The following is a 12,918-nucleotide window of genomic DNA, read 5'->3' on the forward strand; positions in this document are numbered from 1 at the left end:
CAAACCACTCAGAATGCCTCTCTTCCCTCCATCTCTGCCACATGTGACTGAGAGGAACGGTCATCAAGAACCAGGGTTACTAACCTCAGATGGCACTCACCCTGGTTGGCTTCGCGCTCAGAAAGAGAGACTGTCTATCGTCCTCGTGGTTTGGTAGACTGTCAGTTTTACCTGAAGTCATGGCGATGCATACTATAGAAATGATCCCTAAAAGTATGATCTTAACTACTGCGGGCCGGATTTTGTACCTACTTCTTTTCAAAAGGCACGCCCGTGTGGTATGCAATAGCACCTATCGTTGTTGGTACACGTCTGGAAAAATCTCCAGCACGACAATCTGTCGTAGACAGGGCCACCTGTGTGCTCTTCGGATTCATTCCACGTTTGTGATTAACTGAAAAAAGCACATAGAGTACAGGCAATCTCAACTGATCAAGTGTTTTGTCAATGTAAATTGTTTTGTGATTACAGCGTATTGGTGGTTATCTCCCATTGACCGTGGGTATGATTGTGACTGTGACTGCTCCAGTGTCAACATCCAAGTTGGAAGAACCAGAAGGAGACTTGGTGTGATCGCACATCATTACACCTTAATTAGCCCCACCCAAATCCTCTTTATATAAGCTCCGACTCATGATTCCATTGTGCAAAGTTGTGTTTTTGGATATGTTCAAACCTTATTAATGTAAGGAAATGAAGTAGCAGAGAAGACTATGCTCAAGCTATATCACCTGGAAGAGATTTAGCTTGTTTCTCCAAAGGCATGCAACTGGTTCCGTGGTGTAGTGGTTATCACGTCTGCTTAACACGCAGAAGGCCGCGAGTTCGAGCCTCGCCGGAACCTTATTTTTTCTTGGGGTTGCATTATATCTTGCAATAAGCACAACTCTCTTTCTCAACTTGAAACCTACCACAAGTGAAGCGGACTTGTTACAGATTAATTCTTTCCTACTTCTCTCCCTTTAACATGTGCGTGGGCCCTCAGCATATCCCCGGCTTGTGTTGTGTCAGTGTCAGCGACAGGTATAGGTCATTACAAATACGTGTGCCATGACAGCTAAGGTTCAGTGGTGTAGTGGTTATCACGTCTGCTTCACACGCAGAAGGCCGCGAGTTCGAGCCTCGCCTGAACCTTCCTTTGTTTTTACACCTCCATGAATTGTCGTTTTGCAATTCTTCCTTGCTGACAGATGTCAGAGCAGTTGTGTACTATATCCAATGCGTTATAAGACTCAGGGAGCGTTGTATGAGGTTTGCTAACTGGCATTTATTGAGACAGATGAAAATGGGGTTGGCCAAACCACTCAGAATGCCTCTCTTCCCTCCATCTCTGCCACATGTGACTGAGAGGAACGGTCATCAAGAACCAGGGTTACTAACCTCAGATGGCACTCACCCTGGTTGGCTTCGCGCTCAGAAAGAGAGACTGTCTATCGTCCTCGTGGTTTGGTAGACTGTCAGTTTTACCTGAAGTCATGGCGATGCATACTATAGAAATGATCCCTAAAAGTATGATCTTAACTACTGCGGGCCGGATTTTGTACCTACTTCTTTTCAAAAGGCACGCCCGTGTGGTATGCAATAGCACCTATCGTTGTTGGTACACGTCTGGAAAAATCTCCAGCACGACAATCTGTCGTAGACAGGGCCACCTGTGTGCTCTTCGGATTCATTCCACGTTTGTGATTAACTGAAAAAAGCACATAGAGTACAGGCAATCTCAACTGATCAAGTGTTTTGTCAATGTAAATTGTTTTGTGATTACAGCGTATTGGTGGTTATCTCCCATTGACCGTGGGTATGATTGTGACTGTGACTGCTCCAGTGTCAACATCCAAGTTGGAAGAACCAGAAGGAGACTTGGTGTGATCGCACATCATTACACCTTAATTAGCCCCACCCAAATCCTCTTTATATAAGCTCCGACTCATGATTCCATTGTGCAAAGTTGTGTTTTTGGATATGTTCAAACCTTATTAATGTAAGGAAATGAAGTAGCAGAGAAGACTATGCTCAAGCTATATCACCTGGAAGAGATTTAGCTTGTTTCTCCAAAGGCATGCAACTGGTTCCGTGGTGTAGTGGTTATCACGTCTGCTTAACACGCAGAAGGCCGCGAGTTCGAGCCTCGCCGGAACCTTATTTTTTCTTGGGGTTGCATTATATCTTGCAATAAGCACAACTCTCTTTCTCAACTTGAAACCTACCACAAGTGAAGCGGACTTGTTACAGATTAATTCTTTCCTACTTCTCTCCCTTTAACATGTGCGTGGGCCCTCAGCATATCCCCGGCTTGTGTTGTGTCAGTGTCAGCGACAGGTATAGGTCATTACAAATACGTGTGCCATGACAGCTAAGGTTCAGTGGTGTAGTGGTTATCACGTCTGCTTCACACGCAGAAGGCCGCGAGTTCGAGCCTCGCCTGAACCTTCCTTTGTTTTTACACCTCCATGAATTGTCGTTTTGCAATTCTTCCTTGCTGACAGATGTCAGAGCAGTTGTGTACTATATCCAATGCGTTATAAGACTCAGGGAGCGTTGTATGAGGTTTGCTAACTGGCATTTATTGAGACAGATGAAAATGGGGTTGGCCAAACCACTCAGAATGCCTCTCTTCCCTCCATCTCTGCCACATGTGACTGAGAGGAACGGTCATCAAGAACCAGGGTTACTAACCTCAGATGGCACTCACCCTGGTTGGCTTCGCGCTCAGAAAGAGAGACTGTCTATCGTCCTCGTGGTTTGGTAGACTGTCAGTTTTACCTGAAGTCATGGCGATGCATACTATAGAAATGATCCCTAAAAGTATGATCTTAACTACTGCGGGCCGGATTTTGTACCTACTTCTTTTCAAAAGGCACGCCCGTGTGGTATGCAATAGCACCTATCGTTGTTGGTACACGTCTGGAAAAATCTCCAGCACGACAATCTGTCGTAGACAGGGCCACCTGTGTGCTCTTCGGATTCATTCCACGTTTGTGATTAACTGAAAAAAGCACATAGAGTACAGGCAATCTCAACTGATCAAGTGTTTTGTCAATGTAAATTGTTTTGTGATTACAGCGTATTGGTGGTTATCTCCCATTGACCGTGGGTATGATTGTGACTGTGACTGCTCCAGTGTCAACATCCAAGTTGGAAGAACCAGAAGGAGACTTGGTGTGATCGCACATCATTACACCTTAATTAGCCCCACCCAAATCCTCTTTATATAAGCTCCGACTCATGATTCCATTGTGCAAAGTTGTGTTTTTGGATATGTTCAAACCTTATTAATGTAAGGAAATGAAGTAGCAGAGAAGACTATGCTCAAGCTATATCACCTGGAAGAGATTTAGCTTGTTTCTCCAAAGGCTTGCAACTGGTTCCGTGGTGTAGTGGTTATCACGTCTGCTTAACACGCAGAAGGCCGCGAGTTCGAGCCTCGCCGGAACCTTATTTTTTCTTGGGGTTGCATTATATCTTGCAATAAGCACAACTCTCTTTCTCAACTTGAAACCTACCACAAGTGAAGCGGACTTGTTACAGATTAATTCTTTCCTACTTCTCTCCCTTTAACATGTGCGTGGGCCCTCAGCATATCCCCGGCTTGTGTTGTGTCAGTATCAGTGACAGGTATAGGTCATTACAAATACGTGTGCCATGACAGCTAAGGTTCAGTGGTGTAGTGGTTATCACGTCTGCTTCACACGCAGAAGGCCGCGAGTTCGAGCCTCGCCTGAACCTTCCTTTGTTTTTACACCTCCATGAATTGTCGTTTTGCAATTCTTCCTTGCTGACAGATGTCAGAGCAGTTGTGTACTATATCCAATGCGTTATAAGACTCAGGGAGCGTTGTATGAGGTTTGCTAACTGGCATTTATTGAGACAGATGAAAATGGGGTTGGCCAAACCACTCAGAATGCCTCTCTTCCCTCCATCTCTGCCACATGTGACTGAGAGGAACGGTCATCAAGAACCAGGGTTACTAACCTCAGATGGCACTCACCCTGGTTGGCTTCGCGCTCAGAAAGAGAGACTGTCTATCGTCCTCGTGGTTTGGTAGACTGTCAGTTTTACCTGAAGTCATGGCGATGCATACTATAGAAATGATCCCTAAAAGTATGATCTTAACTACTGCGGGCCGGATTTTGTACCTACTTCTTTTCAAAAGGCACGCCCGTGTGGTATGCAATAGCACCTATCGTTGTTGGTACACGTCTGGAAAAATCTCCAGCACGACAATCTGTCGTAGACAGGGCCACCTGTGTGCTCTTCGGATTCATTCCACGTTTGTGATTAACTGAAAAAAGCACATAGAGTACAGGCAATCTCAACTGATCAAGTGTTTTGTCAATGTAAGTTGTTTTGTGATTACAGCGTATTGGTGGTTATCTCCCATTGACCGTGGGTATGATTGTGACTGTGACTGCTCCAGTGTCAACATCCAAGTTGGAAGAACCAGAAGGAGACTTGGTGTGATCGCACATCATTACACCTTAATTAGCCCCACCCAAATCCTCTTTATATAAGCTCCGACTCATGATTCCATTGTGCAAAGTTGTGTTTTTGGATATGTTCAAACCTTATTAATGTAAGGAAATGAAGTAGCAGAGAAGACTATGCTCAAGCTATATCACCTGGAAGAGATTTAGCTTGTTTCTCCAAAGGCATGCAACTGGTTCCGTGGTGTAGTGGTTATCACGTCTGCTTAACACGCAGAAGGCCGCGAGTTCGAGCCTCGCCGGAACCTTATTTTTTCTTGGGGTTGCATTATATCTTGCAATAAGCACAACTCTCTTTCTCAACTTGAAACCTACCACAAGTGAAGCGGACTTGTTACAGATTAATTCTTTCCTACTTCTCTCCCTTTAACATGTGCGTGGGCCCTCAGCATATCCCCGGCTTGTGTTGTGTCAGTGTCAGCGACAGGTATAGGTCATTACAAATACGTGTGCCATGACAGCTAAGGTTCAGTGGTGTAGTGGTTATCACGTCTGCTTCACACGCAGAAGGCCGCGAGTTCGAGCCTCGCCTGAACCTTCCTTTCTTTTTACACCTCCATGAATTGTCGTTTTGCAATTCTTCCTTGCTGACAGATGTCAGAGCAGTTGTGTACTATATCCAATGCGTTATAAGACTCAGGGAGCGTTGTATGAGGTTTGCTAACTGGCATTTATTGAGACAGATGAAAATGGGGTTGGCCAAACCACTCAGAATGCCTCTCTTCCCTCCATCTCTGCCACATGTGACTGAGAGGAACGGTCATCAAGAACCAGGGTTACTAACCTCAGATGGCACTCACCCTGGTTGGCTTCGCGCTCAGAAAGAGAGACTGTCTATCGTCCTCGTGGTTTGGTAGACTGTCAGTTTTACCTGAAGTCATGGCGATGCATACTATAGAAATGATCCCTAAAAGTATGATCTTAACTACTGCGGGCCGGATTTTGTACCTACTTCTTTTCAAAAGGCACGCCCGTGTGGTATGCAATAGCACCTATCGTTGTTGGTACACGTCTGGAAAAATCTCCAGCACGACAATCTGTCGTAGACAGGGCCACCTGTGTGCTCTTCGGATTCATTCCACGTTTGTGATTAACTGAAAAAAGCACATAGAGTACAGGCAATCTCAACTGATCAAGTGTTTTGTCAATGTAAATTGTTTTGTGATTACAGCGTATTGGTGGTTATCTCCCATTGACCGTGGGTATGATTGTGACTGTGACTGCTCCAGTGTCAACATCCAAGTTGGAAGAACCAGAAGGAGACTTGGTGTGATCGCACATCATTACACCTTAATTAGCCCCACCCAAATCCTCTTTATATAAGCTCCGACTCATGATTCCATTGTGCAAAGTTGTGTTTTTGGATATGTTCAAACCTTATTAATGTAAGGAAATGAAGTAGCAGAGAAGACTATGCTCAAGCTATATCACCTGGAAGAGATTTAGCTTGTTTCTCCAAAGGCATGCAACTGGTTCCGTGGTGTAGTGGTTATCACGTCTGCTTAACACGCAGAAGGCCGCGAGTTCGAGCCTCGCCGGAACCTTATTTTTTCTTGGGGTTGCATTATATCTTGCAATAAGCACAACTCTCTTTCTCAACTTGAAACCTACCACAAGTGAAGCGGACTTGTTACAGATTAATTCTTTCCTACTTCTCTCCCTTTAACATGTGCGTGGGCCCTCAGCATATCCCCGGCTTGTGTTGTGTCAGTGTCAGCGACAGGTATAGGTCATTACAAATACGTGTGCCATGACAGCTAAGGTTCAGTGGTGTAGTGGTTATCACGTCTGCTTCACACGCAGAAGGCCGCGAGTTCGAGCCTCGCCTGAACCTTCCTTTGTTTTTACACCTCCATGAATTGTCGTTTTGCAATTCTTCCTTGCTGACAGATGTCAGAGCAGTTGTGTACTATATCCAATGCGTTATAAGACTCAGGGAGCGTTGTATGAGGTTTGCTAACTGGCATTTATTGAGACAGATGAAAATGGGGTTGGCCAAACCACTCAGAATGCCTCTCTTCCCTCCATCTCTGCCACATGTGACTGAGAGGAACGGTCATCAAGAACCAGGGTTACTAACCTCAGATGGCACTCACCCTGGTTGGCTTCGCGCTCAGAAAGAGAGACTGTCTATCGTCCTCGTGGTTTGGTAGACTGTCAGTTTTACCTGAAGTCATGGCGATGCATACTATAGAAATGATCCCTAAAAGTATGATCTTAACTACTGCGGGCCGGATTTTGTACCTACTTCTTTTCAAAAGGCACGCCCGTGTGGTATGCAATAGCACCTATCGTTGTTGGTACACGTCTGGAAAAATCTCCAGCACGACAATCTGTCGTAGACAGGGCCACCTGTGTGCTCTTCGGATTCATTCCACGTTTGTGATTAACTGAAAAAAGCACATAGAGTACAGGCAATCTCAACTGATCAAGTGTTTTGTCAATGTAAATTGTTTTGTGATTACAGCGTATTGGTGGTTATCTCCCATTGACCGTGGGTATGATTGTGACTGTGACTGCTCCAGTGTCAACATCCAAGTTGGAAGAACCAGAAGGAGACTTGGTGTGATCGCACATCATTACACCTTAATTAGCCCCACCCAAATCCTCTTTATATAAGCTCCGACTCATGATTCCATTGTGCAAAGTTGTGTTTTTGGATATGTTCAAACCTTATTAATGTAAGGAAATGAAGTAGCAGAGAAGACTATGCTCAAGCTATATCACCTGGAAGAGATTTAGCTTGTTTCTCCAAAGGCATGCAACTGGTTCCGTGGTGTAGTGGTTATCACGTCTGCTTAACACGCAGAAGGCCGCGAGTTCGAGCCTCGCCGGAACCTTATTTTTTCTTGGGGTTGCATTATATCTTGCAATAAGCACAACTCTCTTTCTCAACTTGAAACCTACCACAAGTGAAGCGGACTTGTTACAGATTAATTCTTTCCTACTTCTCTCCCTTTAACATGTGCGTGGGCCCTCAGCATATCCCCGGCTTGTGTTGTGTCAGTGTCAGCGACAGGTATAGGTCATTACAAATACGTGTGCCATGACAGCTAAGGTTCAGTGGTGTAGTGGTTATCACGTCTGCTTCACACGCAGAAGGCCGCGAGTTCGAGCCTCGCCTGAACCTTCCTTTGTTTTTACACCTCCATGAATTGTCGTTTTGCAATTCTTCCTTGCTGACAGATGTCAGAGCAGTTGTGTACTATATCCAATGCGTTATAAGTCTCAGGGAGCGTTGTATGAGGTTTGCTAACTGGCATTTATTGAGACAGATGAAAATGGGGTTGGCCAAACCACTCAGAATGCCTCTCTTCCCTCCATCTCTGCCACATGTGACTGAGAGGAACGGTCATCAAGAACCAGGGTTACTAACCTCAGATGGCACTCACCCTGGTTGGCTTCGCGCTCAGAAAGAGAGACTGTCTATCGTCCTCGTGGTTTGGTAGACTGTCAGTTTTACCTGAAGTCATGGCGATGCATACTATAGAAATGATCCCTAAAAGTATGATCTTAACTACTGCGGGCCGGATTTTGTACCTACTTCTTTTCAAAAGGCACGCCCGTGTGGTATGCAATAGCACCTATCGTTGTTGGTACACGTCTGGAAAAATCTCCAGCACGACAATCTGTCGTAGACAGGGCCACCTGTGTGCTCTTCGGATTCATTCCACGTTTGTGATTAACTGAAAAAAGCACATAGAGTACAGGCAATCTCAACTGATCAAGTGTTTTGTCAATGTAAATTGTTTTGTGATTACAGCGTATTGGTGGTTATCTCCCATTGACCGTGGGTATGATTGTGACTGTGACTGCTCCAGTGTCAACATCCAAGTTGGAAGAACCAGAAGGAGACTTGGTGTGATCGCACATCATTACACCTTAATTAGCCCCACCCAAATCCTCTTTATATAAGCTCCGACTCATGATTCCATTGTGCAAAGTTGTGTTTTTGGATATGTTCAAACCTTATTAATGTAAGGAAATGAAGTAGCAGAGAAGACTATGCTCAAGCTATATCACCTGGAAGAGATTTAGCTTGTTTCTCCAAAGGCATGCAACTGGTTCCGTGGTGTAGTGGTTATCACGTCTGCTTAACACGCAGAAGGCCGCGAGTTCGAGCCTCGCCGGAACCTTATTTTTTCTTGGGGTTGCATTATATCTTGCAATAAGCACAACTCTCTTTCTCAACTTGAAACCTACCACAAGTGAAGCGGACTTGTTACAGATTAATTCTTTCCTACTTCTCTCCCTTTAACATGTGCGTGGGCCCTCAGCATATCCCCGGCTTGTGTTGTGTCAGTGTCAGCGACAGGTATAGGTCATTACAAATACGTGTGCCATGACAGCTAAGGTTCAGTGGTGTAGTGGTTATCACGTCTGCTTCACACGCAGAAGGCCGCGAGTTCGAGCCTCGCCTGAACCTTCCTTTGTTTTTACACCTCCATGAATTGTCGTTTTGCAATTCTTCCTTGCTGACAGATGTCAGAGCAGTTGTGTACTATATCCAATGCGTTATAAGACTCAGGGAGCGTTGTATGAGGTTTGCTAACTGGCATTTATTGAGACAGATGAAAATGGGGTTGGCCAAACCACTCAGAATGCCTCTCTTCCCTCCATCTCTGCCACATGTGACTGAGTGGAACGGTCATCAAGAACCAGGGTTACTAACCTCAGATGGCACTCACCCTGGTTGGCTTCGCGCTCAGAAAGAGAGACTGTCTATCGTCCTCGTGGTTTGGTAGACTGTCAGTTTTACCTGAAGTCATGGCGATGCATACTATAGAAATGATCCCTAAAAGTATGATCTTAACTACTGCGGGCCGGATTTTGTACCTACTTCTTTTCAAAAGGCACGCCCGTGTGGTATGCAATAGCACCTATCGTTGTTGGTACACGTCTGGAAAAATCTCCAGCACGACAATCTGTCGTAGACAGGGCCACCTGTGTGCTCTTCGGATTCATTCCACGTTTGTGATTAACTGAAAAAAGCACATAGAGTACAGGCAATCTCAACTGATCAAGTGTTTTGTCAATGTAAATTGTTTTGTGATTACAGCGTATTGGTGGTTATCTCCCATTGACCGTGGGTATGATTGTGACTGTGACTGCTCCAGTGTCAACATCCAAGTTGGAAGAACCAGAAGGAGACTTGGTGTGATCGCACATCATTACACCTTAATTAGCCCCACCCAAATCCTCTTTATATAAGCTCCGACTCATGATTCCATTGTGCAAAGTTGTGTTTTTGGATATGTTCAAACCTTATTAATGTAAGGAAATGAAGTAGCAGAGAAGACTATGCTCAAGCTATATCACCTGGAAGAGATTTAGCTTGTTTCTCCAAAGGCTTGCAACTGGTTCCGTGGTGTAGTGGTTATCACGTCTGCTTAACACGCAGAAGGCCGCGAGTTCGAGCCTCGCCGGAACCTTATTTTTTCTTGGGGTTGCATTATATCTTGCAATAAGCACAACTCTCTTTCTCAACTTGAAACCTACCACAAGTGAAGCGGACTTGTTACAGATTAATTCTTTCCTACTTCTCTCCCTTTAACATGTGCGTGGGCCCTCAGCATATCCCCGGCTTGTGTTGTGTCAGTGTCAGCGACAGGTATAGGTCATTACAAATACGTGTGCCATGACAGCTAAGGTTCAGTGGTGTAGTGGTTATCACGTCTGCTTCACACGCAGAAGGCCGCGAGTTCGAGCCTCGCCTGAACCTTCCTTTGTTTTTACACCTCCATGAATTGTCGTTTTGCAATTCTTCCTTGCTGACAGATGTCAGAGCAGTTGTGTACTATATCCAATGCGTTATAAGACTCAGGGAGCGTTGTATGAGGTTTGCTAACTGGCATTTATTGAGACAGATGAAAATGGGGTTGGCCAAACCACTCAGAATGCCTCTCTTCCCTCCATCTCTGCCACATGTGACTGAGAGGAACGGTCATCAAGAACCAGGGTTACTAACCTCAGATGGCACTCACCCTGGTTGGCTTCGCGCTCAGAAAGAGAGACTGTCTATCGTCCTCGTGGTTTGGTAGACTGTCAGTTTTACCTGAAGTCATGGCGATGCATACTATAGAAATGATCCCTAAAAGTATGATCTTAACTACTGCGGGCCGGATTTTGTACCTACTTCTTTTCAAAAGGCACGCCCGTGTGGTATGCAATAGCACCTATCGTTGTTGGTACACGTCTGGAAAAATCTCCAGCACGACAATCTGTCGTAGACAGGGCCACCTGTGTGCTCTTCGGATTCATTCCACGTTTGTGATTAACTGAAAAAAGCACATAGAGTACAGGCAATCTCAACTGATCAAGTGTTTTGTCAATGTAAATTGTTTTGTGATTACAGCGTATTGGTGGTTATCTCCCATTGACCGTGGGTATGATTGTGACTGTGACTGCTCCAGTGTCAACATCCAAGTTGGAAGAACCAGAAGGAGACTTGGTGTGATCGCACATCATTACACCTTAATTAGCCCCACCCAAATCCTCTTTATATAAGCTCCGACTCATGATTCCATTGTGCAAAGTTGTGTTTTTGGATATGTTCAAACCTTATTAATGTAAGGAAATGAAGTAGCAGAGAAGACTATGCTCAAGCTATATCACCTGGAAGAGATTTAGCTTGTTTCTCCAAAGGCATGCAACTGGTTCCGTGGTGTAGTGGTTATCACGTCTGCTTAACACGCAGAAGGCCGCGAGTTCGAGCCTCGCCGGAACCTTATTTTTTCTTGGGGTTGCATTATATCTTGCAATAAGCACAACTCTCTTTCTCAACTTGAAACCTACCACAAGTGAAGCGGACTTGTTACAGATTAATTCTTTCCTACTTCTCTCCCTTTAACATGTGCGTGGGCCCTCAGCATATCCCCGGCTTGTGTTGTGTCAGTGTCAGCGACAGGTATAGGTCATTACAAATACGTGTGCCATGACAGCTAAGGTTCAGTGGTGTAGTGGTTATCACGTCTGCTTCACACGCAGAAGGCCGCGAGTTCGAGCCTCGCCTGAACCTTCCTTTGTTTTTACACCTCCATGAATTGTCGTTTTGCAATTCTTCCTTGCTGACAGATGTCAGAGCAGTTGTGTACTATATCCAATGCGTTATAAGACTCAGGGAGCGTTGTATGAGGTTTGCTAACTGGCATTTATTGAGACAGATGAAAATGGGGTTGGCCAAACCACTCAGAATGCCTCTCTTCCCTCCATCTCTGCCACATGTGACTGAGTGGAACGGTCATCAAGAACCAGGGTTACTAACCTCAGATGGCACTCACCCTGGTTGGCTTCGCGCTCAGAAAGAGAGACTGTCTATCGTCCTCGTGGTTTGGTAGACTGTCAGTTTTACCTGAAGTCATGGCGATGCATACTATAGAAATGATCCCTAAAAGTATGATCTTAACTACTGCGGGCCGGATTTTGTACCTACTTCTTTTCAAAAGGCACGCCCGTGTGGTATGCAATAGCACCTATCGTTGTTGGTACACGTCTGGAAAAATCTCCAGCACGACAATCTGTCGTAGACAGGGCCACCTGTGTGCTCTTCGGATTCATTCCACGTTTGTGATTAACTGAAAAAAGCACATAGAGTACAGGCAATCTCAACTGATCAAGTGTTTTGTCAATGTAAATTGTTTTGTGATTACAGCGTATTGGTGGTTATCTCCCATTGACCGTGGGTATGATTGTGACTGTGACTGCTCCAGTGTCAACATCCAAGTTGGAAGAACCAGAAGGAGACTTGGTGTGATCGCACATCATTACACCTTAATTAGCCCCACCCAAATCCTCTTTATATAAGCTCCGACTCATGATTCCATTGTGCAAAGTTGTGTTTTTGGATATGTTCAAACCTTATTAATGTAAGGAAATGAAGTAGCAGAGAAGACTATGCTCAAGCTATATCACCTGGAAGAGATTTAGCTTGTTTCTCCAAAGGCTTGCAACTGGTTCCGTGGTGTAGTGGTTATCACGTCTGCTTAACACGCAGAAGGCCGCGAGTTCGAGCCTCGCCGGAACCTTATTTTTTCTTGGGGTTGCATTATATCTTGCAATAAGCACAACTCTCTTTCTCAACTTGAAACCTACCACAAGTGAAGCGGACTTGTTACAGATTAATTCTTTCCTACTTCTCTCCCTTTAACATGTGCGTGGGCCCTCAGCATATCCCCGGCTTGTGTTGTGTCAGTGTCAGCGACAGGTATAGGTCATTACAAATACGTGTGCCATGACAGCTAAGGTTCAGTGGTGTAGTGGTTATCACGTCTGCTTCACACGCAGAAGGCCGCGAGTTCGAGCCTCGCCTGAACCTTCCTTTGTTTTTACACCTCCATGAATTGTCGTTTTGCAATTCTTCCTTGCTGACAGATGTCAGAGCAGTTGTGTACTATATCCAATGCGTTATAAGACTCAGGGAGCGTTGTATGAGGTT

The 12,918-nt window shown here is 45.1% G+C and overlaps 30 non-coding genes across 30 annotated transcripts; 20 read left to right on the top strand and 10 right to left on the bottom strand.

Moving 5' to 3' along the window:
- Positions 1 to 3: 3 nt before the first annotated feature.
- Positions 4 to 223, bottom strand: LOC137275022 (small nucleolar RNA U3). The gene has a single exon (XR_010956350.1). It is a non-coding gene; the product is annotated as a small nucleolar RNA U3 (small nucleolar RNA).
- Positions 224 to 771: 548 nt separating this feature from the next.
- Positions 772 to 844, top strand: Trnav-aac (transfer RNA valine (anticodon AAC)). The gene has a single exon. It is a non-coding gene; the product is annotated as a tRNA-Val (tRNA).
- Positions 845 to 1,061: 217 nt separating this feature from the next.
- Trnav-cac (transfer RNA valine (anticodon CAC)) lies at positions 1,062 to 1,134 on the top strand. Its single transcript has one exon. It is a non-coding gene; the product is annotated as a tRNA-Val (tRNA).
- Positions 1,135 to 1,299: 165 nt separating this feature from the next.
- Positions 1,300 to 1,519, bottom strand: LOC137275023 (small nucleolar RNA U3). Its single transcript, XR_010956351.1, has one exon. It is a non-coding gene; the product is annotated as a small nucleolar RNA U3 (small nucleolar RNA).
- A 548-nt stretch (positions 1,520 to 2,067) lies between these two features.
- Positions 2,068 to 2,140, top strand: Trnav-aac (transfer RNA valine (anticodon AAC)). The gene has a single exon. It is a non-coding gene; the product is annotated as a tRNA-Val (tRNA).
- Positions 2,141 to 2,357: 217 nt separating this feature from the next.
- Trnav-cac (transfer RNA valine (anticodon CAC)) lies at positions 2,358 to 2,430 on the top strand. The gene has a single exon. It is a non-coding gene; the product is annotated as a tRNA-Val (tRNA).
- Positions 2,431 to 2,595: 165 nt separating this feature from the next.
- Positions 2,596 to 2,815, bottom strand: LOC137275026 (small nucleolar RNA U3). Its single transcript, XR_010956353.1, has one exon. It is a non-coding gene; the product is annotated as a small nucleolar RNA U3 (small nucleolar RNA).
- A 548-nt stretch (positions 2,816 to 3,363) lies between these two features.
- Positions 3,364 to 3,436, top strand: Trnav-aac (transfer RNA valine (anticodon AAC)). Its single transcript has one exon. It is a non-coding gene; the product is annotated as a tRNA-Val (tRNA).
- Positions 3,437 to 3,653: 217 nt separating this feature from the next.
- Trnav-cac (transfer RNA valine (anticodon CAC)) lies at positions 3,654 to 3,726 on the top strand. The gene has a single exon. It is a non-coding gene; the product is annotated as a tRNA-Val (tRNA).
- Positions 3,727 to 3,891: 165 nt separating this feature from the next.
- LOC137275027 (small nucleolar RNA U3) lies at positions 3,892 to 4,111 on the bottom strand. The gene has a single exon (XR_010956354.1). It is a non-coding gene; the product is annotated as a small nucleolar RNA U3 (small nucleolar RNA).
- A 548-nt stretch (positions 4,112 to 4,659) lies between these two features.
- On the top strand, positions 4,660 to 4,732 carry Trnav-aac (transfer RNA valine (anticodon AAC)). Its single transcript has one exon. It is a non-coding gene; the product is annotated as a tRNA-Val (tRNA).
- A 217-nt stretch (positions 4,733 to 4,949) lies between these two features.
- On the top strand, positions 4,950 to 5,022 carry Trnav-cac (transfer RNA valine (anticodon CAC)). Its single transcript has one exon. It is a non-coding gene; the product is annotated as a tRNA-Val (tRNA).
- Positions 5,023 to 5,187: 165 nt separating this feature from the next.
- LOC137275028 (small nucleolar RNA U3) lies at positions 5,188 to 5,407 on the bottom strand. Its single transcript, XR_010956355.1, has one exon. It is a non-coding gene; the product is annotated as a small nucleolar RNA U3 (small nucleolar RNA).
- A 548-nt stretch (positions 5,408 to 5,955) lies between these two features.
- On the top strand, positions 5,956 to 6,028 carry Trnav-aac (transfer RNA valine (anticodon AAC)). Its single transcript has one exon. It is a non-coding gene; the product is annotated as a tRNA-Val (tRNA).
- Positions 6,029 to 6,245: 217 nt separating this feature from the next.
- On the top strand, positions 6,246 to 6,318 carry Trnav-cac (transfer RNA valine (anticodon CAC)). Its single transcript has one exon. It is a non-coding gene; the product is annotated as a tRNA-Val (tRNA).
- A 165-nt stretch (positions 6,319 to 6,483) lies between these two features.
- LOC137275029 (small nucleolar RNA U3) lies at positions 6,484 to 6,703 on the bottom strand. Its single transcript, XR_010956356.1, has one exon. It is a non-coding gene; the product is annotated as a small nucleolar RNA U3 (small nucleolar RNA).
- Positions 6,704 to 7,251: 548 nt separating this feature from the next.
- On the top strand, positions 7,252 to 7,324 carry Trnav-aac (transfer RNA valine (anticodon AAC)). The gene has a single exon. It is a non-coding gene; the product is annotated as a tRNA-Val (tRNA).
- Positions 7,325 to 7,541: 217 nt separating this feature from the next.
- On the top strand, positions 7,542 to 7,614 carry Trnav-cac (transfer RNA valine (anticodon CAC)). Its single transcript has one exon. It is a non-coding gene; the product is annotated as a tRNA-Val (tRNA).
- Positions 7,615 to 7,779: 165 nt separating this feature from the next.
- On the bottom strand, positions 7,780 to 7,999 carry LOC137275030 (small nucleolar RNA U3). Its single transcript, XR_010956357.1, has one exon. It is a non-coding gene; the product is annotated as a small nucleolar RNA U3 (small nucleolar RNA).
- Positions 8,000 to 8,547: 548 nt separating this feature from the next.
- On the top strand, positions 8,548 to 8,620 carry Trnav-aac (transfer RNA valine (anticodon AAC)). Its single transcript has one exon. It is a non-coding gene; the product is annotated as a tRNA-Val (tRNA).
- Positions 8,621 to 8,837: 217 nt separating this feature from the next.
- On the top strand, positions 8,838 to 8,910 carry Trnav-cac (transfer RNA valine (anticodon CAC)). Its single transcript has one exon. It is a non-coding gene; the product is annotated as a tRNA-Val (tRNA).
- Positions 8,911 to 9,075: 165 nt separating this feature from the next.
- Positions 9,076 to 9,295, bottom strand: LOC137274967 (small nucleolar RNA U3). Its single transcript, XR_010956298.1, has one exon. It is a non-coding gene; the product is annotated as a small nucleolar RNA U3 (small nucleolar RNA).
- A 548-nt stretch (positions 9,296 to 9,843) lies between these two features.
- On the top strand, positions 9,844 to 9,916 carry Trnav-aac (transfer RNA valine (anticodon AAC)). The gene has a single exon. It is a non-coding gene; the product is annotated as a tRNA-Val (tRNA).
- Positions 9,917 to 10,133: 217 nt separating this feature from the next.
- On the top strand, positions 10,134 to 10,206 carry Trnav-cac (transfer RNA valine (anticodon CAC)). The gene has a single exon. It is a non-coding gene; the product is annotated as a tRNA-Val (tRNA).
- Positions 10,207 to 10,371: 165 nt separating this feature from the next.
- On the bottom strand, positions 10,372 to 10,591 carry LOC137275031 (small nucleolar RNA U3). Its single transcript, XR_010956358.1, has one exon. It is a non-coding gene; the product is annotated as a small nucleolar RNA U3 (small nucleolar RNA).
- Positions 10,592 to 11,139: 548 nt separating this feature from the next.
- On the top strand, positions 11,140 to 11,212 carry Trnav-aac (transfer RNA valine (anticodon AAC)). The gene has a single exon. It is a non-coding gene; the product is annotated as a tRNA-Val (tRNA).
- A 217-nt stretch (positions 11,213 to 11,429) lies between these two features.
- Trnav-cac (transfer RNA valine (anticodon CAC)) lies at positions 11,430 to 11,502 on the top strand. Its single transcript has one exon. It is a non-coding gene; the product is annotated as a tRNA-Val (tRNA).
- Positions 11,503 to 11,667: 165 nt separating this feature from the next.
- Positions 11,668 to 11,887, bottom strand: LOC137274968 (small nucleolar RNA U3). Its single transcript, XR_010956299.1, has one exon. It is a non-coding gene; the product is annotated as a small nucleolar RNA U3 (small nucleolar RNA).
- A 548-nt stretch (positions 11,888 to 12,435) lies between these two features.
- Positions 12,436 to 12,508, top strand: Trnav-aac (transfer RNA valine (anticodon AAC)). The gene has a single exon. It is a non-coding gene; the product is annotated as a tRNA-Val (tRNA).
- Positions 12,509 to 12,725: 217 nt separating this feature from the next.
- Trnav-cac (transfer RNA valine (anticodon CAC)) lies at positions 12,726 to 12,798 on the top strand. The gene has a single exon. It is a non-coding gene; the product is annotated as a tRNA-Val (tRNA).
- Positions 12,799 to 12,918: the final 120 nt, after the last annotated feature.

The sequence above is a fragment of the Haliotis asinina genome, chromosome 2, assembly GCF_037392515.1.
Source record: "Haliotis asinina isolate JCU_RB_2024 chromosome 2, JCU_Hal_asi_v2, whole genome shotgun sequence".
Classification (NCBI taxonomy): Eukaryota; Metazoa; Mollusca; class Gastropoda; order Lepetellida; family Haliotidae; genus Haliotis; species Haliotis asinina.